This window comes from Rhinolophus hipposideros (assembly GCF_964194185.1).
Source record: "Rhinolophus hipposideros genome assembly, chromosome: 14".
NCBI classification, from domain to species: Eukaryota; Metazoa; Chordata; class Mammalia; order Chiroptera; family Rhinolophidae; genus Rhinolophus; species Rhinolophus hipposideros.
The window spans coordinates 3,346,693-3,366,479 of NC_138060.1; the positions used below are offsets into that span (position 1 = coordinate 3,346,693).

The following is a 19,787-nucleotide window of genomic DNA, read 5'->3' on the forward strand; positions in this document are numbered from 1 at the left end:
TTTTTCCTTTAGTAGTAAATGTTTAATTCTTACTTCCGGATTCGCGGTGTTTCCTCAACGATATATGAAATACTCCTATCTTCAGATCCTTTAGATAGATAGATAGATAGATAGATAGATAGATAGATAGATAGATAGATACACACACACAGATATATTCATATGTGTGCATGTGCGTACACATATGTCCGTATCTCCACACGTGTCTAAGCCTACCCCTAACCTTTGTGGATTTCCTTTTGTTAATGACACCTTGCTGTGGCATTTTATCTTGGTCTTGCTGTAGTATATTTCCTGTCCAGTGTTGGTAACACTTGTGCTTTGTTAAGAAAGGGCTCTGGGGAGCCATTGTCAAACCTCTGTATCCATCTCAATTCACTAAAATATCCAGGGAGAATGGCCACTGTCATTGAGGAAGAGTGTCAGCCACTCTCCTAGTGCCTTAGCCACTCTGGATGAGAAGCAGACCACAGTCCCACACGGGAACGAGGGAAAAAGGGCCTGAAAGGATGCGCATTTGTCTGAAGCACCAACATGAGATGGTTGGGGCACAGCTTTCACTGCAGTCAAGGAATGTACAAGGGTCAGGCATTCCATAAATGGAGGGGGTCAGGCAGAAGAAGCAAAGGAATAAACAAGGAGACAGGTTTCTCCTTTTAGAGGCTGGGAGTATTGTGGGAGTGAAAACTACTCAATTTAAAATTTAAATGAGTGCACTTTACTTGGAAATACCATACAGTCATAATCTGTTTGTAAGGTGACTGACATATAAAGTGGTTTTTTGTTTTAAGGTAAAAAAAAAATGTATTCGGGGTAGAGTTTCGGGTGTAAATGTCAGGTGCAGCGTAACGTGTACTCACTCCAAGAGGCAAGCAAATAACCTTGGTATTTAGGACACTGCCTTTTAGAACATGAAATTGTATTTTGTTGTGTGCTTTTTTTTTTCTTTTTAAAAGAGGACTACATTAAGGGGTCACCTATTAGCTGTGTTTTTGCTGTGGTAAACTCAGCCCTTCTGTCTATTAAAATCAAACCACTGTGTAAACATCCCGTGCAGTTCTGGGTCTACAATAGCCACGGGGATCGGGTTTCACCTGCCTGCACATCTTCAAGCAATTAGAGCAATTAGCGTGAAGCCATTTCACATTCAGGATTCAAGGTCTATGGTGACATTCAAGTCCAGGAGAAGTCTGAAAGGGAGAGAGAGAAAGCGGCCTAGAGCGCGGCTACCATAGGTTCCACCACCCTGAGCAGACAGTTTCTTTTAAAAATGGTAGCTCTTTAATGATATTATTATGAGGTTTTTAAATGACAGATCAGAAGTTGTTTATATAAAAAAAGCCCAACAGTCATTTAATTACACTAATAAGGTCTTTATACCTGGTGTATTTTTGAAGAAGAAATGGCCACGAGGAAAGGGGTGTTGCTACTTCTTGCATCACAGTGGTTGTGACAGCATTCTTTGTAGATGAAGAATATACATTTTATGATGTGTAAGGGAATTTGCATACCATTTTTACAAGGCAAAGCTCCATTTGGAGATAAATGTAACGATTATAGCAACGTGGAATATTTAGTTGACAGTTTTTTGGTGCATTGCAATCAACTTTGTTTAGGGTTGGAGAAGAATAGTGGCCACTTTATAACACAGTGAACACAGTTTGAAGAGAAATTATCAGCTTTGGCACATCAGATAGGCATAGGCATGACAGAAGATAACTTTTTAAAAACAGTCTTAAGCTCCAGGAGGGTTTCTGTTTTGTTTGTTTTTTACGTTTGTAACTAAGTTACCCAGGAATCTTATTTGCATGAAGCAAAAACCAAACTGATTCCAGCTTTTTAAATTAGTTAATATGTTTTTAAATCCACATTTTGTTTTACTGTTAGCTTATTATTATACAGAAGGCGGAGAGGCGCTAATTTGTAGGTTGGAGGGTGCTGCAGCAGCCCTGGCTCTGTGGTTCCAGGAGACTTTCACAGTCAGGAGTCACTGCGGCTAAATTATAATGTGGGACTCTGTTGCCCCTTAACCTGATGCTGCCTGTTCACTTTTAGTGTTTGTTAACAAATAGCTCTAAGTAACAAAATGTTGGGAGAATGACCTTTTCATTATATGCACTGACTTTACTTAGAATAAGAGGCTTATTTTTCAAAGAAATAGTTGTGGGCCTCCAAGAAAGTTCTTGCCCTAGTTGGCTTCAAAAAGACTAGGTGTTGATCGGCTCTATACTGTAGGACAGAATGCATCTATTTTTGTGACAGACGCTGGAGCATTTGTGTTCATTCGGTAACTAGCCATTTTAGGGAACTTGGCTGCTTAGAGCTCTCTGGCCCCATCTCGAACTACTTAGAGCTCTTCTGTTAGAGATGGTTTTCCTCTCCGCCCACGTCCATGGCGCCCAGGCTCTGTGCCTTCTGAAAATGCATTACAGGTGCAGGGGATGCTAATAAAACGCAGCAGGCTGGACCCTGCGTAAGGTAAGGGTCTGCCTTCCCCCCTGCCCCTTGGAAATGGACTGCTGAGATATCATGTGCAGCGTTTGTAAGTGGACCAGCTACGTTAGACAGGAAGATTTGAAGTGGGTATTCCACCCCTCTTACAAAGTGCAGAGGCAGGCATGGAAGCGCGGTGGGGCTCAAAAGGGAGGTGAGGTGGTAAACCAGATCTTTCCCATTTTTTTTTCTGCTGGCCCAGACCTCTGTTTCTGTGATCTGCCTTTTGAACTGTTTTTGTGGCTGATCAGTTCCACCTAATATGTCTCTTGATTTCTGCTATTGTAATACTCAGGCGACATGCTGTTCTCTTCATTTTTATAAGCTTTAGATGCTTCTGCCTGTCATATTCTGGCGGTTTATCTGCAGCGTCTGGATTTGCTTTCAGACTTGAATGTCTATCAAGCTGCCGTTGCTTTGAATGTGAGATCAAAAGAAGATGAATTCCAGTAAAAAAATTTCCTTCCATGAAGAAAAGATGGGGGCCTATGTAAACATCCCACTGACAGTTCCCAATGAGTTATTTTAGCCAAGTATTAGCACCTGGATGACAGACAGTCCAGCATTGCCCGCGAAATAACACATCAGTCGCTTCCGTGGCCCAGGAACGTTGCCACAACAGCAGTAGTTTTCAGAAGGAATTTGTTCTCCCTCCTCCTCTCCCCCTCTTTCTATTTTTATTGAATATGGCTGTTCAATTCTTCATCCTATTTTTCAAGCTGACTTGCTCTGCTGTCAGCAGTTTACTTTTCTTTACAGTATCTGTCAAGTTACTCAGGTGACAGAAGACAGGACTTTGATAATTAGTTTTGGCCGGTTAAGGAGTGTTCAAGTAGGCAAGCGAGGCATCCAGATAAACAAGTAGTTTGGTTGATTGCAGAGAAGGAAAATGTAAAGAAAAAGCAGCAGAAGAAAGACCAAGGGCATATCCCGGGAATGCGGGACCATGTGTTCTTTACAAATCCATGTGACAAAATGCTCTAAAGTCTGCAGAATCTGAATTTTCTTTCTTCCTTTTTTTTGAAAGCATCCTGCCTGTGTAAATGTCACCACAAAAATATCTCCAGACCCTGTCGGTGTGTATTTGTCAGTGTGAATGAGCTGTTTGGCCGGGGCTTGGTCGAGCCGGGGCACAGTTGTGATGCTGTGTGCTGCTTGCAGACCTGGAGTGAGGTAGGTACGTGTAGCATTAATAGGCTGCTTTAAGTGGCGAATGCAACGTTGAAAATTACCTACAAGTTCCAACCGATCGTTCAACTTTGAAAGTGAAGAATTGCTTGAGGAATTCTTGTGGTTTCTTTGTCATTTTGTGAGAGCCCATCCAGCTACTGTGGAGGCAGGCGTCCCTGAGGTTGCTGCAAAGGGCACTGTTCCAGTGTGTTCTCCTCCAGTGTGCTGCCGCTGCACAGCACTTCCTGTTTATTCAAACATCTTTTTTACCACTCGGCAACCCCCCCACTTCACAGAAACAGCCAGAACCCTTCTACAGCAAGAAGACGGAAATCCAGAGGCAGACAGTGCGCTCACTCCATCAAACTCTTCATTTTCTCTGTAAGTGTCCAGAGGAAAAACAGGACCATTTCGCTGGGTTCAACTTTTAAACTCGGGCTCCGCTCCTGCGCAGACATTCTCTGAAGGGCAGGATAAGATGACCCGGCTTGTTTACTGCTGCTTCTCCCCTCCCTCCTCTCTCCATCAAAGGCGGGTTTCTTTTTAGAGCTTTGAGAGGGCCGGTTCTTTCTAACTCCTTGTTAATTCGCTCTTGCTTTCAAGTGTGTGTTCGGATATTATCAGCCAAGTAAGCAGCATGTGTCGTCCGGGGTAGTTTTATAGGCTTGCGTGTAGATGAAAACCTCTTTCTGCTTATTTGTTACACTGTTTTGTGTTGCCTTTTCCTTCCTGTTATTACAAATCGTGGGAGTGCCAGGACAGTGCCTTTGTAAGTCTGCCTCTGCAGAACTGTCCCCTGATGTTTGCATCAGGATACCGTCATCATTTGTGAATCGGTCTTGATGATATTTGTACTAATTTCATGCCAATAAAAGTCAGACTGCTGAAACAAGCACGCTCATTATCTCATTCATATTACCATTGTTTAAACGGGGTGGGCTGCAAAAGGAAAGAGAAAGCCTGCCCCACTTTCCCGGTGGCTGTTAACTTGCGTGTGGGAAGGCTCTTTTCGGAATTCTCACTGTGGGTGATTGGGGTGGCAAGGCAAGCCCTGGGACCTGGGGGCTGCTTCGCTCTGTGGGAAGAGACACCGGATTGCTCTCTCAGTCCTTTCTGTTCAAATGGGCTTCTAAACACATGGCTTGACATTTTAAAAAAGGGTTCTACCTTTTCCTGTCTGTTATTGTTCCTCTTGCCTCCTTTCCCTCCCTTCACACCCATTCCCCCAACCCTGACCCTCAACTTCAGTATAATTGGTGAACCAGGTGCTAATTTTTTTAAAACTATATACTGGCCCGGGAATACACAGGAAGTGGGAAATTAGCTCTTTTGATCCTACGGGAATTATTACTCTGAACTTTGTTAGTCCCCAGACTACATATCCTTAAATTTTAGTGTCTAAAACAGCATCTATTAGTAGAGAGAAAGAAATGTGCTCTGTAGTTGTCCAAACCTCTAACAGAACAAACATTTAAATAAATAAAATAAATTAGTGTATGTGTGTATGAGTTGCTCTGCTGGCTTTTTTAATGTTCAGAAGTTGTTCTCCTTTGCAAGAAAAAAAAATTACGTTTGTGACTGCCGTCAGGACAATTTGTTTAACAGTAGGAGTAATGGCAGGGAAAACGGAAAGAGTGACTGAAGGTATTTACTCAGATGTTAGTGTAGGTGTGGGGGCCGCAGACTCGTTGTGGGAACAGTGGGCCGCTTTTCTGGGTATCTCAGTCTGTTTGATGACCATCACATTTCCCAGCTCACTGGTTTTGTTTTTTCTGGATGGTATGTTTGATTATTTATCAGAAGGGGAAGGGAGTAGCTGAAGCAAATAAACATGTGACCAAGTCCTGTTTTGTTTTCCACTCAGAAAGCCATGTCCTTCAACAGAGATACAGAGAATAATAAAGGCATTGTTTTATGATAAAAGGAAACTATATGTGCCATTTTTTTAAAAGGCAAGTGAGTTAACCCTTAAGATTCAGAAGGCTTTTTGCCTTCTGCAAATTCTCCAGGCTATTTTACTGAGAATTCATCTATTGAGGTGTGTGGTTTTATGATACAGGATTTCCCAGGATTAGCTGTGCAGTAGTTTGGCTTTTCTAGGTGCTTTACATAGTTATGCCTTCCTCAGTAGCTCTACTTTGTGTGTGTCTGTGTGTGTGTGTGTGTGTGTGTGTGTGTGCGCGCGCGCACGCGCACTCGCACACGTGTAGTAAACAAGGATGCCATTGGACAAATCAGTAGCACCTCGTATAGTTTTGCTGAAGGCTTTATCCTGATTTAGATCTAAACATGATCAGCTCAGTTAAAGGAAAATATAACAGAATTTTTTCTTTGTGTGCTCGACATAGTTTATGAGCAGCCCTTTTGCTCCTCACTTTAAAGGTGTCAGGCAGGTGTTACAATGCACAGTCGACTTGTATGCCTAGGTAACCTCAAGAAAACCTTCTTGTCTTTGATATTATGTAATGTTTGTAGTGACCTTCATGGTGGTTCTTATCTTGGATAAAGTTCTGTAGAGACCTAGGAAAAGGCTCACATTTACATTAAAAGTAGACTTTTTAAAAGCAAAAGAAAATGCCATTATTTTTGTTTTAATTCGCAGGTGGGATTTGCAAGACCATGTATAGATATTCTTCATACATGGGCACGCACTGACATATATACACACATGGGCACTTTTTAAAATAACTAGAGCGTGATTGTTTACAGGGGATTCCTCATTTATACACGTCCTGAAAAAATGATGGGCATGATCCTAGCACTGTGCCTGGCCCAGTTATATGGAGCCCTGGAAATCACAGTGAAAATTGGTTTTGTTGCCTATACTGTTTTGGAATGTGAATTGGAAATATGCACACACAGGAATCTCCTCTTTATTGACTATATAAGGGAACAATGCAGCAGACACTCAGACACAGCTCAGCTTCCACCAGTATCACCCTGCACGTGTGTGACTGGGATGTGGCTTTTCTATGGAGAGGACAACAATGGAAGCACAGCCTTTCCATCTCCTCTGTTGTCATTTCAGGTGACTCTCCCAAAGGCAGCTTGTTTCGATCACCGTGCTCTGTACTCATACAGAGCCCTTTGTCTGTGGAAATCCAAGTCCCTGGCTAACGCTAACTCGTTAATACTCAGAACATCCTTGGGATATAGGTAGACTGCAGAGATTATCCTACTTTGGAGGTGGGAAAATGTCCTGTTGTTAAAATAGTTTATAATTTCCGGGTGAGTGTACTTAATGATCAGGCTGGACCTGGAAGGGGCTTCACCTAGATGCCATGAGAACTTCTTCCTGTGACATCTTCAGCTCCGACCACAGGCAGTCTCGTGAGAAAAAGTTTTACCACGAAGAGACTGGACTGGAAAATGTAGCTAGTGCGTGGTCTAGATGGTGGTAGGAGGGGGAGCCAGAGAGGAGGAACCGTGCTTAATTTTAATCTCTTCAGAGTCAAAATTAGGAATTTCTTTTTTATAAAGATAGAGCATGGCCTGAAAATTTTGATTTTTTTGTTTTGTTTCACTTTAACTCAGTATGATGTTGGCAATTTAACTTCCACAAAAATCAAGTTAGTTTATTCTTTGCAAAGAAACAGACACTAGGTGTTGACTGCAGTGTAAGTCAGAAGTTGCTCTGTCGTTGCATGATTTGGGGTCAGAAGAATGGAACCACTCTGTAACCCGAGATGTGACTGTGCGATCCTTCCGTTCCGGCTGCTCACGGGCCTTTTTCCAGCGGTTCCGAAGTACAGTGTAAAAATGGGTGACGTGTCATTTGCAGTTTTAAGTCTTGTTCAAGGCTTTTCCAGAAGTAGCAGTGTAGAATGTAGGTTATTTGGCTCCCAATACTGTTTGTTTGTTGGAACTTGGATATAGAAATTAAATCGGGGAAAAAATCTCTATTCAGCATATGGTTTTAATTTTAAAAAGTAATTTTTGAAAAAACCATAAATAATGTGATTCCAGTTTTACTTAAAAAAATTACTTTTCTTAAGTATACCCCCAAATGTTGACAATGTGTCATATGTAGGTGATGATATTACGTTTCATTTTTCATTTTCCTAATGCATTTATTCATTTTCTTCCATCCTGAGCTTATTACTTTCATAATCAGTGATCATTTATAAAGCACTTTTTAAAATCATTTAAGAAGCCTTATTGGATGTCAGACCCTAGTCTATGCACTTTACAAGTATTAATTATGATGTAGGTACTTTTATTTCCTCACATTCTTGCCGATGAAGAAACCGAGGTGCTAAGAGCTTACACAACTTGTCCAAAGTCACACAGCTAGCAAGTGTTGGAGCTGGGCTTTACATCCAGACAGATGGACTGGTGGCTGCTTCACCTCCAATATGCTGCCTCTGTACAAATACGTTAATGTTTTTTTAAAAAGCAAACTTCTCTATCTTTGGAATTGCTGTGATTCTCACAAGGTCAGTAATTCCCCCAAATTTCCAAAGAATTTTATTGCTTCATGGCTGGAGACTCATGCTAACGTGTGGTTATTGGAAGTTCCAAAGATCATTGTCACTCTATGAACACAAGTCCGTGAACACAACTGTCTGTCTGATGAACAGTTTTGTTTTTAGTCCCCTTCTAAGAAAATGTTTCTAATTCCTTGGCCAGAGCAATTGAATCTGGTTTTCTTTTGCAGTATTCTGTATCTGAGATATAGATAGAGATAGATAGCTATTTATATTTATATTTTTATATTTATATTTAGGATAAAATCTTCAAAAATTTCACTATAAAGTTACCGTTGATGGTGACTTGGATTAAGTAAATATGTTCTTCTGAAGGTTTTTAAATTTCTCTTCTAAGGTCTGTTGGTGTCAAGCAAGTGGTTTTAGTTTCATGTGAATGAAAGAATTACAAATCCATGGATTTGGGGATTTGGGCTGTTTTTGGCTGTTTTTGGCTGTGTCATTCCTGAAGTACAAGCGAAGGGATTCTAAGCCTGACTGTGTGATCTTTGTTGTATTATGTCAACTTTCTGTTTCCATGTAGTAACTTAGAACCAAGGCAGGTGTGCAGGTGGCGTTCGGGGAATGTTGGCTGGCCTTCTCTTCTTCACCAGCAACATCGTCAGGGTGGGCACCTTCCCCAGCTAACTGTTTGGCCTGTACGCAGCTGTTTAGCCGTATTGTCCTAAGACCTAGGCAGGGCCTTGGTGAAGGCTGGGCGAGGGTCCGGAAGAGCCGTATTTGCTCAAGCGCCTTGCGGGGCGAGAGCCAGCAGGTGAATCACATACGCCCACTGGTCCTCAGTTTGCTTATTGTACCATAAATGTTATCTGCCTGGGATTCGTTTGGATTCAACAGAAGATGCTGTGATTTTTCTCATTGTCTCTATAAAGATGCTACTACTAATGGTTTGAGATCATTGGGAAACAGGAATCTTTGCTTCCCACGAAATACATTTCCTGAAGAATGGAGCAGTGTATTGCAATGATCATTTCATTTAATAGGTAGTTATCATGACCAGGTACTATGCTAAAGATTCTCCATGTATATCACACTTGATCCTTATTATTTAATGTCTCTGCTACTATGTTTCCGTATCTATTAACTGAGTATAGAAGTACCTCTGACTCTGGGTGGTGAACACACAATGGGATTTATAGATGATGTAATACAGATTTGTACACCTGAAATCTATGTAAATTTACTAACAATTGTCACCCCAATAAATTTAATTTAAAAAAAAGAAGTACCTCAAAGAATTGTGAAAATTAAGTAAAATAACATCTATGTACCCTTTAGTATTTGTCTGGCAATAAGGACTCAAAAAAGATTGCGACTTGTATTAGTATCTTCCCCATCCCCAATGACCAGGGACCAGAACAGTTTGAAGAATACAGTTGTTTGGAAATGCAAACCAAAATCACCATGAGATATCACCTCTCCTGTGATATCTGTTAGAATGCCTGTTATCAAAAAACAAGAGGTAGTAAGTGTTGAGGAAGATGTGGAGAAAACCGAACCATCATACGGTGTTGGTGGGAATGTAAACTGGTGCAGCCGCTGTGGAAGACAGTATGAATTACCATATGATCCAGCAATTCCACTTTTGAAAATATATCCGAAGGAAATTCAATCACTATTCCAGAAAGATCTATGCACCCCCATGTTCACGATAGCATTATTTACAATAGCCAAGATGTGAAAGCAACCTGAGCGGTCATCGATAGACAGATGGATAAAGAAGATGTGAGATACATATATATATATATATCCACAATGGGATATTATTTAGCCATAAAAAAGAATGAAATCCTGCCATTTGCGACAACGTAGATGGACCTCGAGGGCATTATGCTCAGTGAAATAAGTCAGACAGAGGAAGACAGATACTGTATGATCTCACTTATATGTGGAATTTAAAATTAGACTCATAGAAACAGAGTAGAATGGTCGTTGCCAGAGGTGAGGAATGGGAAAAATGGGTGAAGGTGGACAAAGGCTACAATCTGCCAGTAATAAGGTAAGTTCTAGGGATCTCATGCGCAGCATGGTGACTAAAGTTAATAGCACTGTATCTAATATCTGAAAGTTGCTAAGAGAGTAGATCCTCAAAGTTTTTCCTCATCCTAAGGAAAAACAAGGTAACTGTAAGATGGATGTTAATTAAACTTATTGTGGTGATCATATGTATGCATGTGTGTATATGCCAGGGGTGCCAAAAAAATGTATACAAGTGGACACTTCTGTCCTCGTTGCTCAGGTAGTTCACCGTAATCAGAAGTGTCTGGATACTGGTGGTAACCACTTTGAGCACCTCTGGTAATTGCAGAAGTCAAACACGACTTGTATTCATATTTTGTTACCGGTATATATTGAGTATTACAATTAACACAGTTTTCCTTTCTTAAAATGTATGTACGTATTTTGGCACCCTCTGTATACACAGACACACACGCTCACAAACACACACACATATAAAATCATGTTGTACACCTAAAACTATTACAGTGTTGTATGTTAATTATATCTCAGTATGACATGAGGCATTCACAGAAAAAAAACACTTTAACTGACTGTTGAACATCTTCCACCCTGACAAAGAGCTTGCAGTTATAGCATAGTGAGAATCTATAATAGGTGTTAAGAAAATGGGGGCCAGGAATCCTGCTGGACCTGAAAGCCACGTCAAGGGGGTGGAGAGGAACAGATCTACCTTAAATGAAAGCAGAGCACAGACAGCAGTCTAGGTGCATGAGCTGTGGCTGAACTTCATTTAAATTGTGAGAAGAAATCTGTGCTCTCTTAACTCAGCCTCTCTGTTGTTTGATTCATGAAAAGCTCCTTTTGCAAAATCCCAACCTTGGCTCAGGTGAACTCTGGAACAGAGGACTTTCCCTAGTGAGGCTTGAAGAAGGGAAGAGAATCCAAGGATGACGGTGACAGCATCAGTATCCTAAGAGGTGGATAAACTTGAATGGGTACCGAGGTGAAGTTCAGTGTGAGTGAAAGCAGAGACAGCTGGCTGGCTCATCCCTTCCTGTGTACCTACCTGCAACTTGTCATCACAGCAGGGGAACCAAGAGCGCTACAGGGATTCAGAAGCAGCGCTGGTCCCTTGGGTCTGGGGACATGAGGGAAAACTGTTCCTTGAGAGAACTGGATCATGAACAGAGTTTTTAGGGAAAGGTAGAATTTATTTTTTTTAATTGAAACTGTATTTTGGGGCGGCTGGTTCGCTCAGTGGTTAGAGCGCAGTGCTCGTAACACCAACATCACCGGTTAGATTCCCACATGGGCCAGTGAGCTGTGCCCTCCACAACTCGATTGAAGACAATGACTTGACTTGGAGCTGATGGGTCCTGGAAAAACACACTGTTCCCCAACATTCCCCAATAATTTTTTTAAAATTTATTTTTTATCTTTTAACAACTTTATTGAGGTATCTTTGACATATAAAAATGGTTTAAGGTGTACAACTTGATGTTTTTATATATGTATACATTGTGAGAGATCACCACAATCAAGCTAAAAAGGTATCCATCGATGAACTCTATCCTTTTGAGCTAGTGAGAAGATTTAATTTAAGATGTATCCTCTTAGAAAATTTCAAGGATACAATACAGTGTTATTAAGGATCACCAATGGTACATTAGATCTCCAGAACTTACTCATTTCACACAACTGAACCTTCGTGCCCTTTGACTATCTCTCCACTTCCCCTCCCCCCAGCCCCTGGCAACTGCCAGTCTACTGTTGGCTCCTAAAAGCTCAACTTTTTTAGACTCCTGGTATATAAGTGAGACCATGCAATATTTGTCCACAAAACACAGAATTTAAAGGGAGAAGATACTTGGATGCCTTGTAAATGTGGACAGAGAACACATGGCAAATGTAGCCATGTCTCCAAACGTCTTGGGAATGAGAGGATCTGTTTGAACAAAGTCGTGTGGGGGGAAGAGGCAGATAAAGTTAGGTGTGATACTGTGAAAAGGCATTTCCCTTCATCCTGGAGGCAAAGGCACCCACATTCATTCATGCATTTTTGGCTCTGTAGGGCTGCATATCCATTTGTCAGGATAACCCATGGCCGTTTTTGGTCTAATCAGTGACCTTTGCAGAATGTGAATATCAAGTTCTCAGGAGACAGTGTTTGTTTTTGTTTTTCCATTCTAACTGCTCTCTAGACCTGTAACCTTGGGCAAGTCGTAGAACCTCACAATCTTCCAGTGTTTCCACTTTAAGTCGGCATCATAAACCCTTCCCCTGCTTCCCTTGGACATGTTGGGAACAAGAAATAAAGCAACAAGTGTAGAACAACTACCTGGCTTAGTGTTTGGCACATAGTAAACAACATTCAGTGCATTGTTTTTATTTTAGTATCTTAAATACAGGGGATTTTTACCTTACACTTGTCCCTATGTTTCTAGATGTTCCTTGTTTCTCAAACTGTTAAACAGATGTAATTAGTGCTATTTGCAATTACTGCTTTGAGAGTATAAACCACTAGAGCATGTTAGGCTTTTTTCCCCTATCCAGGTTAACTTTGGCCAAGAGCCAATTAGGTCTACCTTTTAGATCATCGGTCTTATTTGGGTCTTTACCCTCTTCCCATTTCTCTTTCTTTCTTTTGTGCTTTATTTCTACTGGAATGTCGCCTCTGAACTGGTTTTCTCTCTTGCTTCTTTGCTCAAAATTCGGGTAAGGGAAGGAACGTGTTTCGTGAAGCAAAGCATTCATAGGTGTTTGTTCCCTCGTGGGGCGTTCCGAGTGTATGTGGTTATATCACAAGAAGGATAGGAATACAGCATCATAATGGAGTAGAAACTAGGTTCATGTTACTAATAAAATGATAGATGACTCTCCATTATTTTGAACAGGATTCTAGCTAGGTTGTTCTGCCGGCTTCAAAATTAGCAAGTCTCACTCTAAGGTACGAAAAGATACTCATCTGGATTATACATAATGAGAGTTGCTGGGCTGTCACCTCATAAAAGGGAATTGCAGAAAACAGTGGGTTACTACAGTGACTTAATAGATCCCTTTGATGCATGTATCCTTGCATTTGATCCCATATTTTGTACTTTAGGAACTTGGAGAAGGACTGGGCCTATTTGTTTGTTTGTGGACACGATCTGGACCTTCCTTAACAAGGGCAAATAAGTTGGAGGCAGCATCCAGCTTGACATTTCTGCCATGTTCGAATAATCTTGACTTCTGTTCTATTAGGTGGGTGCAAAAGTAATTGGGCTTTTTGCAATTATTTTTAACCTTTTAAACCACAGTTACTTTTGCACCAACCTAATGCTTCATTGCAATCAATGCCCATGTTACCTATGGTCATAGCACGCCAGGCTCAGGCTTGGGCACACTGGAACGGAATCCCCCCAAAGACAGCGTAGGTGCCGGCCACGAGGTGCTGGGGACGCAGTGTCGGGCACTGGCTCAGCAGGCAGCAAACAGCCAGTGCTTGGCAAGGTGCTTCAAGGGCCCACGAGGACAGGTGTGTCACAGTGTGATGCTGGCGGCCCCTCTTGTGAGACTTCAAACCACTTCCTGACTGTAGCCATTGAACTTATTTCAGCTGATTTTGCAAAAGAATCATAGATATCCTTTTTCTTTTTGTCTTATGAAAATTCCTAATGTTTACCTTATTTAGCAGGAATTATTCTCTGTGTGGATACTTCAATTAAAAAAGTTATTCGTAATTGCAAGTGAATATAGGGTTTGCTGATCCCCTTTGGCTTCCTAGGTTTGCTTTAGGGGCAGGACTTGTAGCAGAACGCCCCCTTCCATCTAGAGCCTCTCACTTCTGTGTTAGCGGCTCCTGCAGTCAGCATATGGGATGGTGTTTGGACCCCACAGCACTACTGCTGGCTGGTTGTGGCATGGAACGAGAGCACAGCTGCACACTTCTGTTCTCTTTCATCCCAGTTTCTCGTACAAAAAAAGAAAACAAAATCCTTTGTCATCTTTTCTCCTAATAAAATACACTCTAGTCGATTACCAACATTAAAACACACACACACACACACAACTCCCAACCTCGCTGTCCTCATGTGTTTGCATTATTTGTCAAATTTTAAAGTAGAACAAAAGTGGCGAATGTAACTATTAAGTGTCATAACAGTTTAAGTGTTGTAACAGTGATAACCACTCCACTTTTATCTTAATGGACACAACATCACGTTAGGAAGAATTTGGGCATGCTGACGTTGGAACTAGACCTAGCAGGTGGAGGTTCAGGCTGGTGTGGGATGATAAGGAATTTGCAGTGGTCCAGACGGTAGAGGGCTGTTGTGTCATGACCTCATCTCCCCACCCCTGCACCTGGGCTAACACTGCCCATGGCCATACCTCCCTCTGCAGTGAGGACAGTGAGAACTCTGAAACCTCCATTTCCTCCTCCTTTTGATTTTAACTCGCTCATATCATTTTAGAGTGCTGTAGGAGTGTGATTGTCTCTGCTCCACTTTTTCACCATGTCTGTCTAGATGCTGTCTCATAAACTTGTTTTCAAAGACTATGGAACATTTTGAGGAGCCATGCCCTCTGTGAATATCAGCCTTTATGGCAAGCCTTCAAAGCACAGGCTGCTTCTCTAGCTGCTAGAACGCTCGGGAAGGATGATGCCTAGTGGAACCTTTACCTTCGAGGTCACTGATTCAAACCCAATTCCCCAGGTGATCTAGGCCTTGCTGTCTGCCCGTCCTTGGGGGTGGAGCCAAGTGGATTGAGCACCAATGAGCACTCAGCTCTCTGCCCTCTTTTGCAGCATCCTAGAGTAGACCAACCAGTGACTTAAAGGCCCCCATGATTTTTTGATGGTTGTTACTTCCTGCATATTAAAATTTTAACAGGGGAGTTTTGTTTTTGTCTTTTTTTTTTTTTTAACTTATGACACTAGTAATGTGACCTGATATTCTGCTCCAGTACTTTCTTTGTGTAGCTAACATTTATTTACACAATCACTAGAATCGGAATCTTTCCTTGAGCATCTAACATTTTCACAATCACTGGAATCCCTCTATGAAATTAGCTCAGTTCCTTTTTCCTGTGTTAACCAAATGCTCCATTTGTAAATATCATATACATATGATAGTCGTATAAATATATATTTGCATTCTTGTTGGAGAACTCGCTGCCTTGGAATGTTGTTGATTCTGAACGAATAGTCCTATCAGCAACTATAATGTCTTTCTTTTAAGTGACCCCACAAACCTTTCCATCCTGTGCTGCAGTAATTTCTTTGTCCAAAGCAAGGAGGTGACTGAGTTTCCCGACATACTTGGTCCGGGTCCCACTACAGAGTGATTGTTCTGTTGTGTTAAGTAATGAGGACTCATATTACGGTGGTTGTTAGTTGCTGGTATTGCACCAAGATAGAAGATTAGTTCAGGGGGAAAAGGCTCTCCACAGGGACTTAAGGTGTATGCAGAGGTTGAGAAATAAAAAAAAGAGAACATGACTCCTTTCCTACTGAGTTTCTCATGCTGCCTTTTATTGCTGGCTTTTCCTCCCACCCCCGTATGCTCAGTGACTGTTGATTAGCCTGTGAAATTATCTGAGAAACAGGTTTGATCTTGAGGGGTGGAGAGAGTCTAGGAAAAGAAATTACAGGAAGGGTGGCTGACTCAGCTGCCGTTGAAGCTGGAAGTGGGACAGCTTCTCAGGCAGACAGGAAATAGCCTCCTCTTCCCAACCGGCCAATAGCACACACTGTCTTCATCCTTAGGGTGTTTGGGACCTCACACTCAAATGAGGAGACTCACTCTGAACTGCTGCAAATTATCTGTGGGAAGAAACACGTGTTCGAAGTTTGCAGCTAGTTTTAAATAGTTTCAGATAGAAGAACGCATGGATGTATTTTGTTTTCATGTCCCACTTCCTTTTCAGAAAATCAAAATGAGATTGATCTTTAAGAACAGCTAATTAGTAATGTCCTTGAATCTAGTTAAATTCTAAAATTGTTTTTGGCAACTGATTGCAAGCTTTGTTTATATAAAATTCTGTCCAGTGGCATCTTTGGGGGAACCTCAGAATACAACTAAGAGTGTAAGATGGGTTGGCAGATTTCTCCTATAAAGGGTCAGATAGGAAATACTTTATATTCTGTGGGCCATACAGTCTCTGTCGCAAGTACTTAACTCTGCCTTGCGGCACGAAAGCAGCCATAGACGGTATGTAAGCAAATGAACTTGACTGTGTTCAAATAAAACTTTATTTGTGGACACTGAAATTTGAATTCCAAATAATTTTCACATGTCACAAAACATTCTTCTTCCTGTTAATTATCTTCCCAACTTTTAAATAAGTAAAATCCATTCTTATCTCATGAGCTTAACAAAAACAGGTGATGATTTGGATTTGGGCCACGGACTCTATAGTTTGCCGACCGTGACCTAAAAGTGCTGCCAGTCAGAGTTTTGGAAGGCCACTGCGTGCCGCTGTCATCTCAGACCTCTTCACAAAGTATGTTGTATAAAAAGTTATGTGAAGGTTTTCTCCTTCTACTGGCTTGCTTTATGTATGTGTGCATGTTTACGCAAACCGTATTTTATGTAAACTTGTTAATGTTTCTTAAAACATGGTTAACATGTTTTTGAACATCAGCTACCTTGAAAAACATGCTAAATATAGGGATTCCTAGCCCCTAAAATATAAACACCTGCTATGATCTTGAGATATAAATAGCTCAAAAGTTGTAAACATGCTTATGTAAAACATAGTTTGTAAATAACAGATGGTATTTATTTACTAAGAATATAAAGGTACTGATGAGAATAAAGTAATCTTGAACCAATAGAATGGACCAAAGATGTCCAGGTCTGCAGTTAGCATAAAAGCCTGGCCTGCCAAATAGCAACCAAGCACCAATCTCCCGGACTCCCTGAGTGCTGCATACTGAGTACTGCGCTGGTTATGGCCCATGGTGTGGTGATCATAAGGCGACTCCGACCCCTTGTGTAGGTAGGGGCAAAGAGGACAGCCACGGCAGACAGGGAGACTAGACAGTTCACAGATGGAGGCAGTGTGTGCCTTCCACTCCTTCCTCTGTTAGCTCACAGAGCCTTTTATTTTAGCTTATTGAAGGAAAATAAATGTGAGTGTGTGCAACTGGGCTCTAAGTAAGTGCCACTCTGTGACATCCTTGAACTGTGCCTTTACTGTAACCCGAGCCGTGCACTCACATACAGCACCACGTTTTGCAGTGCCAGGCAATTGTCACATCTGTTATAAAGGAGGTGTTGGCTCAACTCAGCCCAGGACTGCCACCAAGAGTTAAGAGATCGCTGGAGACGGGATGGGGCCTTTTAAGGTATTTACATTAGCAGTTCGTCTGGAACTTGAGTCAGAGTTGGTTTTGCTTCCTAAAAGCAAAACGTTGTCATTTATTGATATCCTTTCTCTCTGTGTGGGTCTCTACTTCTGTCTCTCCCTTCCCTTCTCTCATAAACACACAAATACATGTCTGCATACCTTGTTAGTCTCAACCCAAAGGATCTAATTTTATCTCCAAGCAGGATACCTTTTTTACATATGCATAGGTTTCAGGTGTGCAGCAGTATAATTCGACACCTGTGTACACTTCTAAGTCGTCACCCCCAAAAGTCTGGTTACCATCCATCACCATACAACTGGCCCTCTTCACACCAAACAGGGTATCTTGAAGGACCTTTCTCCAGTTGTGATGGAGATAATGTTACAAAAATATGAAAAGCCCATTCTTACTTCTTAGTTGTATTGGAACAGATCTCCGATGGTCAGTGAGTCTGAGATGAAAGACATTCATCTGGTTTGGATGAACATAACAGGTGCAAACGGCTATCAGGTACACATGCAAGGGAAACGCAGTGGACGTGCTCCATAGTTAGGTCTTCCGTGCAGTTCCCAAAGGGGACACATCAGTCTTTCCAAACTTTCCACTGACCTACAGTGAACATGATCATAAGCATTGTTTGACTTTTCTACAAATGATAGATACCAGAGATTTGTATTATAATGTTTGAACACCGTCTTGCAGAGTAAGGATTTCTCTTCTTTTTTTGTGTGACAATTTAAAACCTAGATTACAGTGACTTACTTATATATCGTGGGAATCAGAAAAGCAACACCCTTTAGTGGTTGATTTCATAGCGCTTTATAAGTTCTAATAAAATGTTTTAAAACTCTAGCCCAGACCTAAGTAGATTGGGTGGGGGAAGGGGCAGTATGTCGCTCTGACTTTGCTCCCACATTCATGGTAAGGCTGGGGAATTATTGTGGAATCATTCATAATCGTTCATATCAAGCTGAATAATTCTTTGCCCTAGTATTGTTTCTCCATCACAAATATTTGAAGTTATTTTACCTGTTTGCATTCATTTTGAGGAGATATTTGGAAGCCAGTTTGTACATCTTCACCTTGTCTTCTTCTCTCTTCACTAGTCTGCCTAAAATCCCCCTTGTGTTTCCACCAGCTTCTCCACGTCTTCTGCTCTGTGCTTCCATCTCTGATCACCTGCGTTAGTGAGGCTCAGTCTGAAGTGCTCTGAGGTCCTGGGGTTCAAGTGACGGAAGTCCTCGGACTCCGTGCTGGGTCTGAAAAGTCTAGTATGCACATAAATGACATGTTTGTCTTCAAATCAGCAAAATAATTTCTTCAAACCAACAAGGATTCCAGTAGCTAATTTGAAATGTGTAATCCTTACATAGAGCCAGCTCAGTAAACATTTGTTGCAAACTTGTTTAGTCCTACACTTTCTTTTGCTTAAGTACGTTTATGAGAACAGCTCATATAAGAATAGTTCTTTTTCTCTGTGTGAACTTTTTTTATAAAGACACTTAATAGCACCCCTTTTACTGACATGAGGAGTTAATTGTATAGATTCTTTGAGACTTGGTTATTTACATTTTGAGTACCTGTTCTCCAAATATTTGGTAAAACGTGGTAAGTTATTTTAACAAAGATTTGTGACTGTGGAGTTGTTGTTACTTTGTTTTTCTTCACTTGCTCTATTTTGATATTAAATGCGTGTGACCTTTCTCCTCTTCCCCACCCCCGTGTTTTTCTCTCGGCACCATCTTTTCGCTGCCATCTACACTCCCTCTGTCAGCCTTTCCAGGTAGCAGGTCTTTGTAGGTCCGTCTATTACTCTGGGAACTCTGACAGTCGCACTTAAAATATGTAGCAGTTCCCTCTTCTACATGAAAAAAGCCGTAAAACCTCATGTGAAATAGTTAAGGGCACATACATAGTAGGAGAGGAAAGGCTTTGGCTCCTGCAGGCACTTGCAAAGGGGACTATTTTTCTTATATGATATAAATGAAATCTTCACTCTGCCCACTTTTACACCTACGCATGTACTGAGCGTCTCCAAGGAGACAAGGAAACCCTGAGTCCAGTGATGGTACACCCTCCTGCGAGATGGCAGGCTGGAGCCTCAGGCAACTCTCCCAGGCGACCTGGCTTCCAGATGCCCCTCTCAGACAGCCTCTTTTCTCGAGGCTCTTCTCGAACATGTCTCTCCCTTCCCAGATGAAATAGCCTGTGTGTTGCGTCAGAAGGGCTGGTGTGGTGAGTTTAGTAGGCAGAAGGCCTCCCTGCGACAAGAGGGGTGGGTGCAGTAGGGGGTGGGGTAGGAGAGTTCCATCTTTCCCAAGGCCTTTTCTTTGTTACCC

The 19,787-nt window shown here is 41.6% G+C and overlaps 1 protein-coding gene across 7 annotated transcripts in view; it reads left to right on the top strand.

Annotated features, from left to right (window-relative positions):
- The window catches only part of FOXP1 (forkhead box P1), a 578,556-nt gene that overhangs the window by 412,319 nt on the left and 146,450 nt on the right, over positions 1-19,787 (top strand). The window contains exon 1 of one of the 7 annotated variants that reach the window (XM_081071686.1): positions 3,961-4,044. The exons of the other annotated variants lie outside the window; for them this stretch is intronic. The gene's annotated coding sequence lies outside the window, so the exon portion shown is untranslated. Of the gene's footprint in view, positions 1-3,960; positions 4,045-19,787 lie in introns of those variants that run through there. 7 annotated transcript variants of the gene reach the window in all.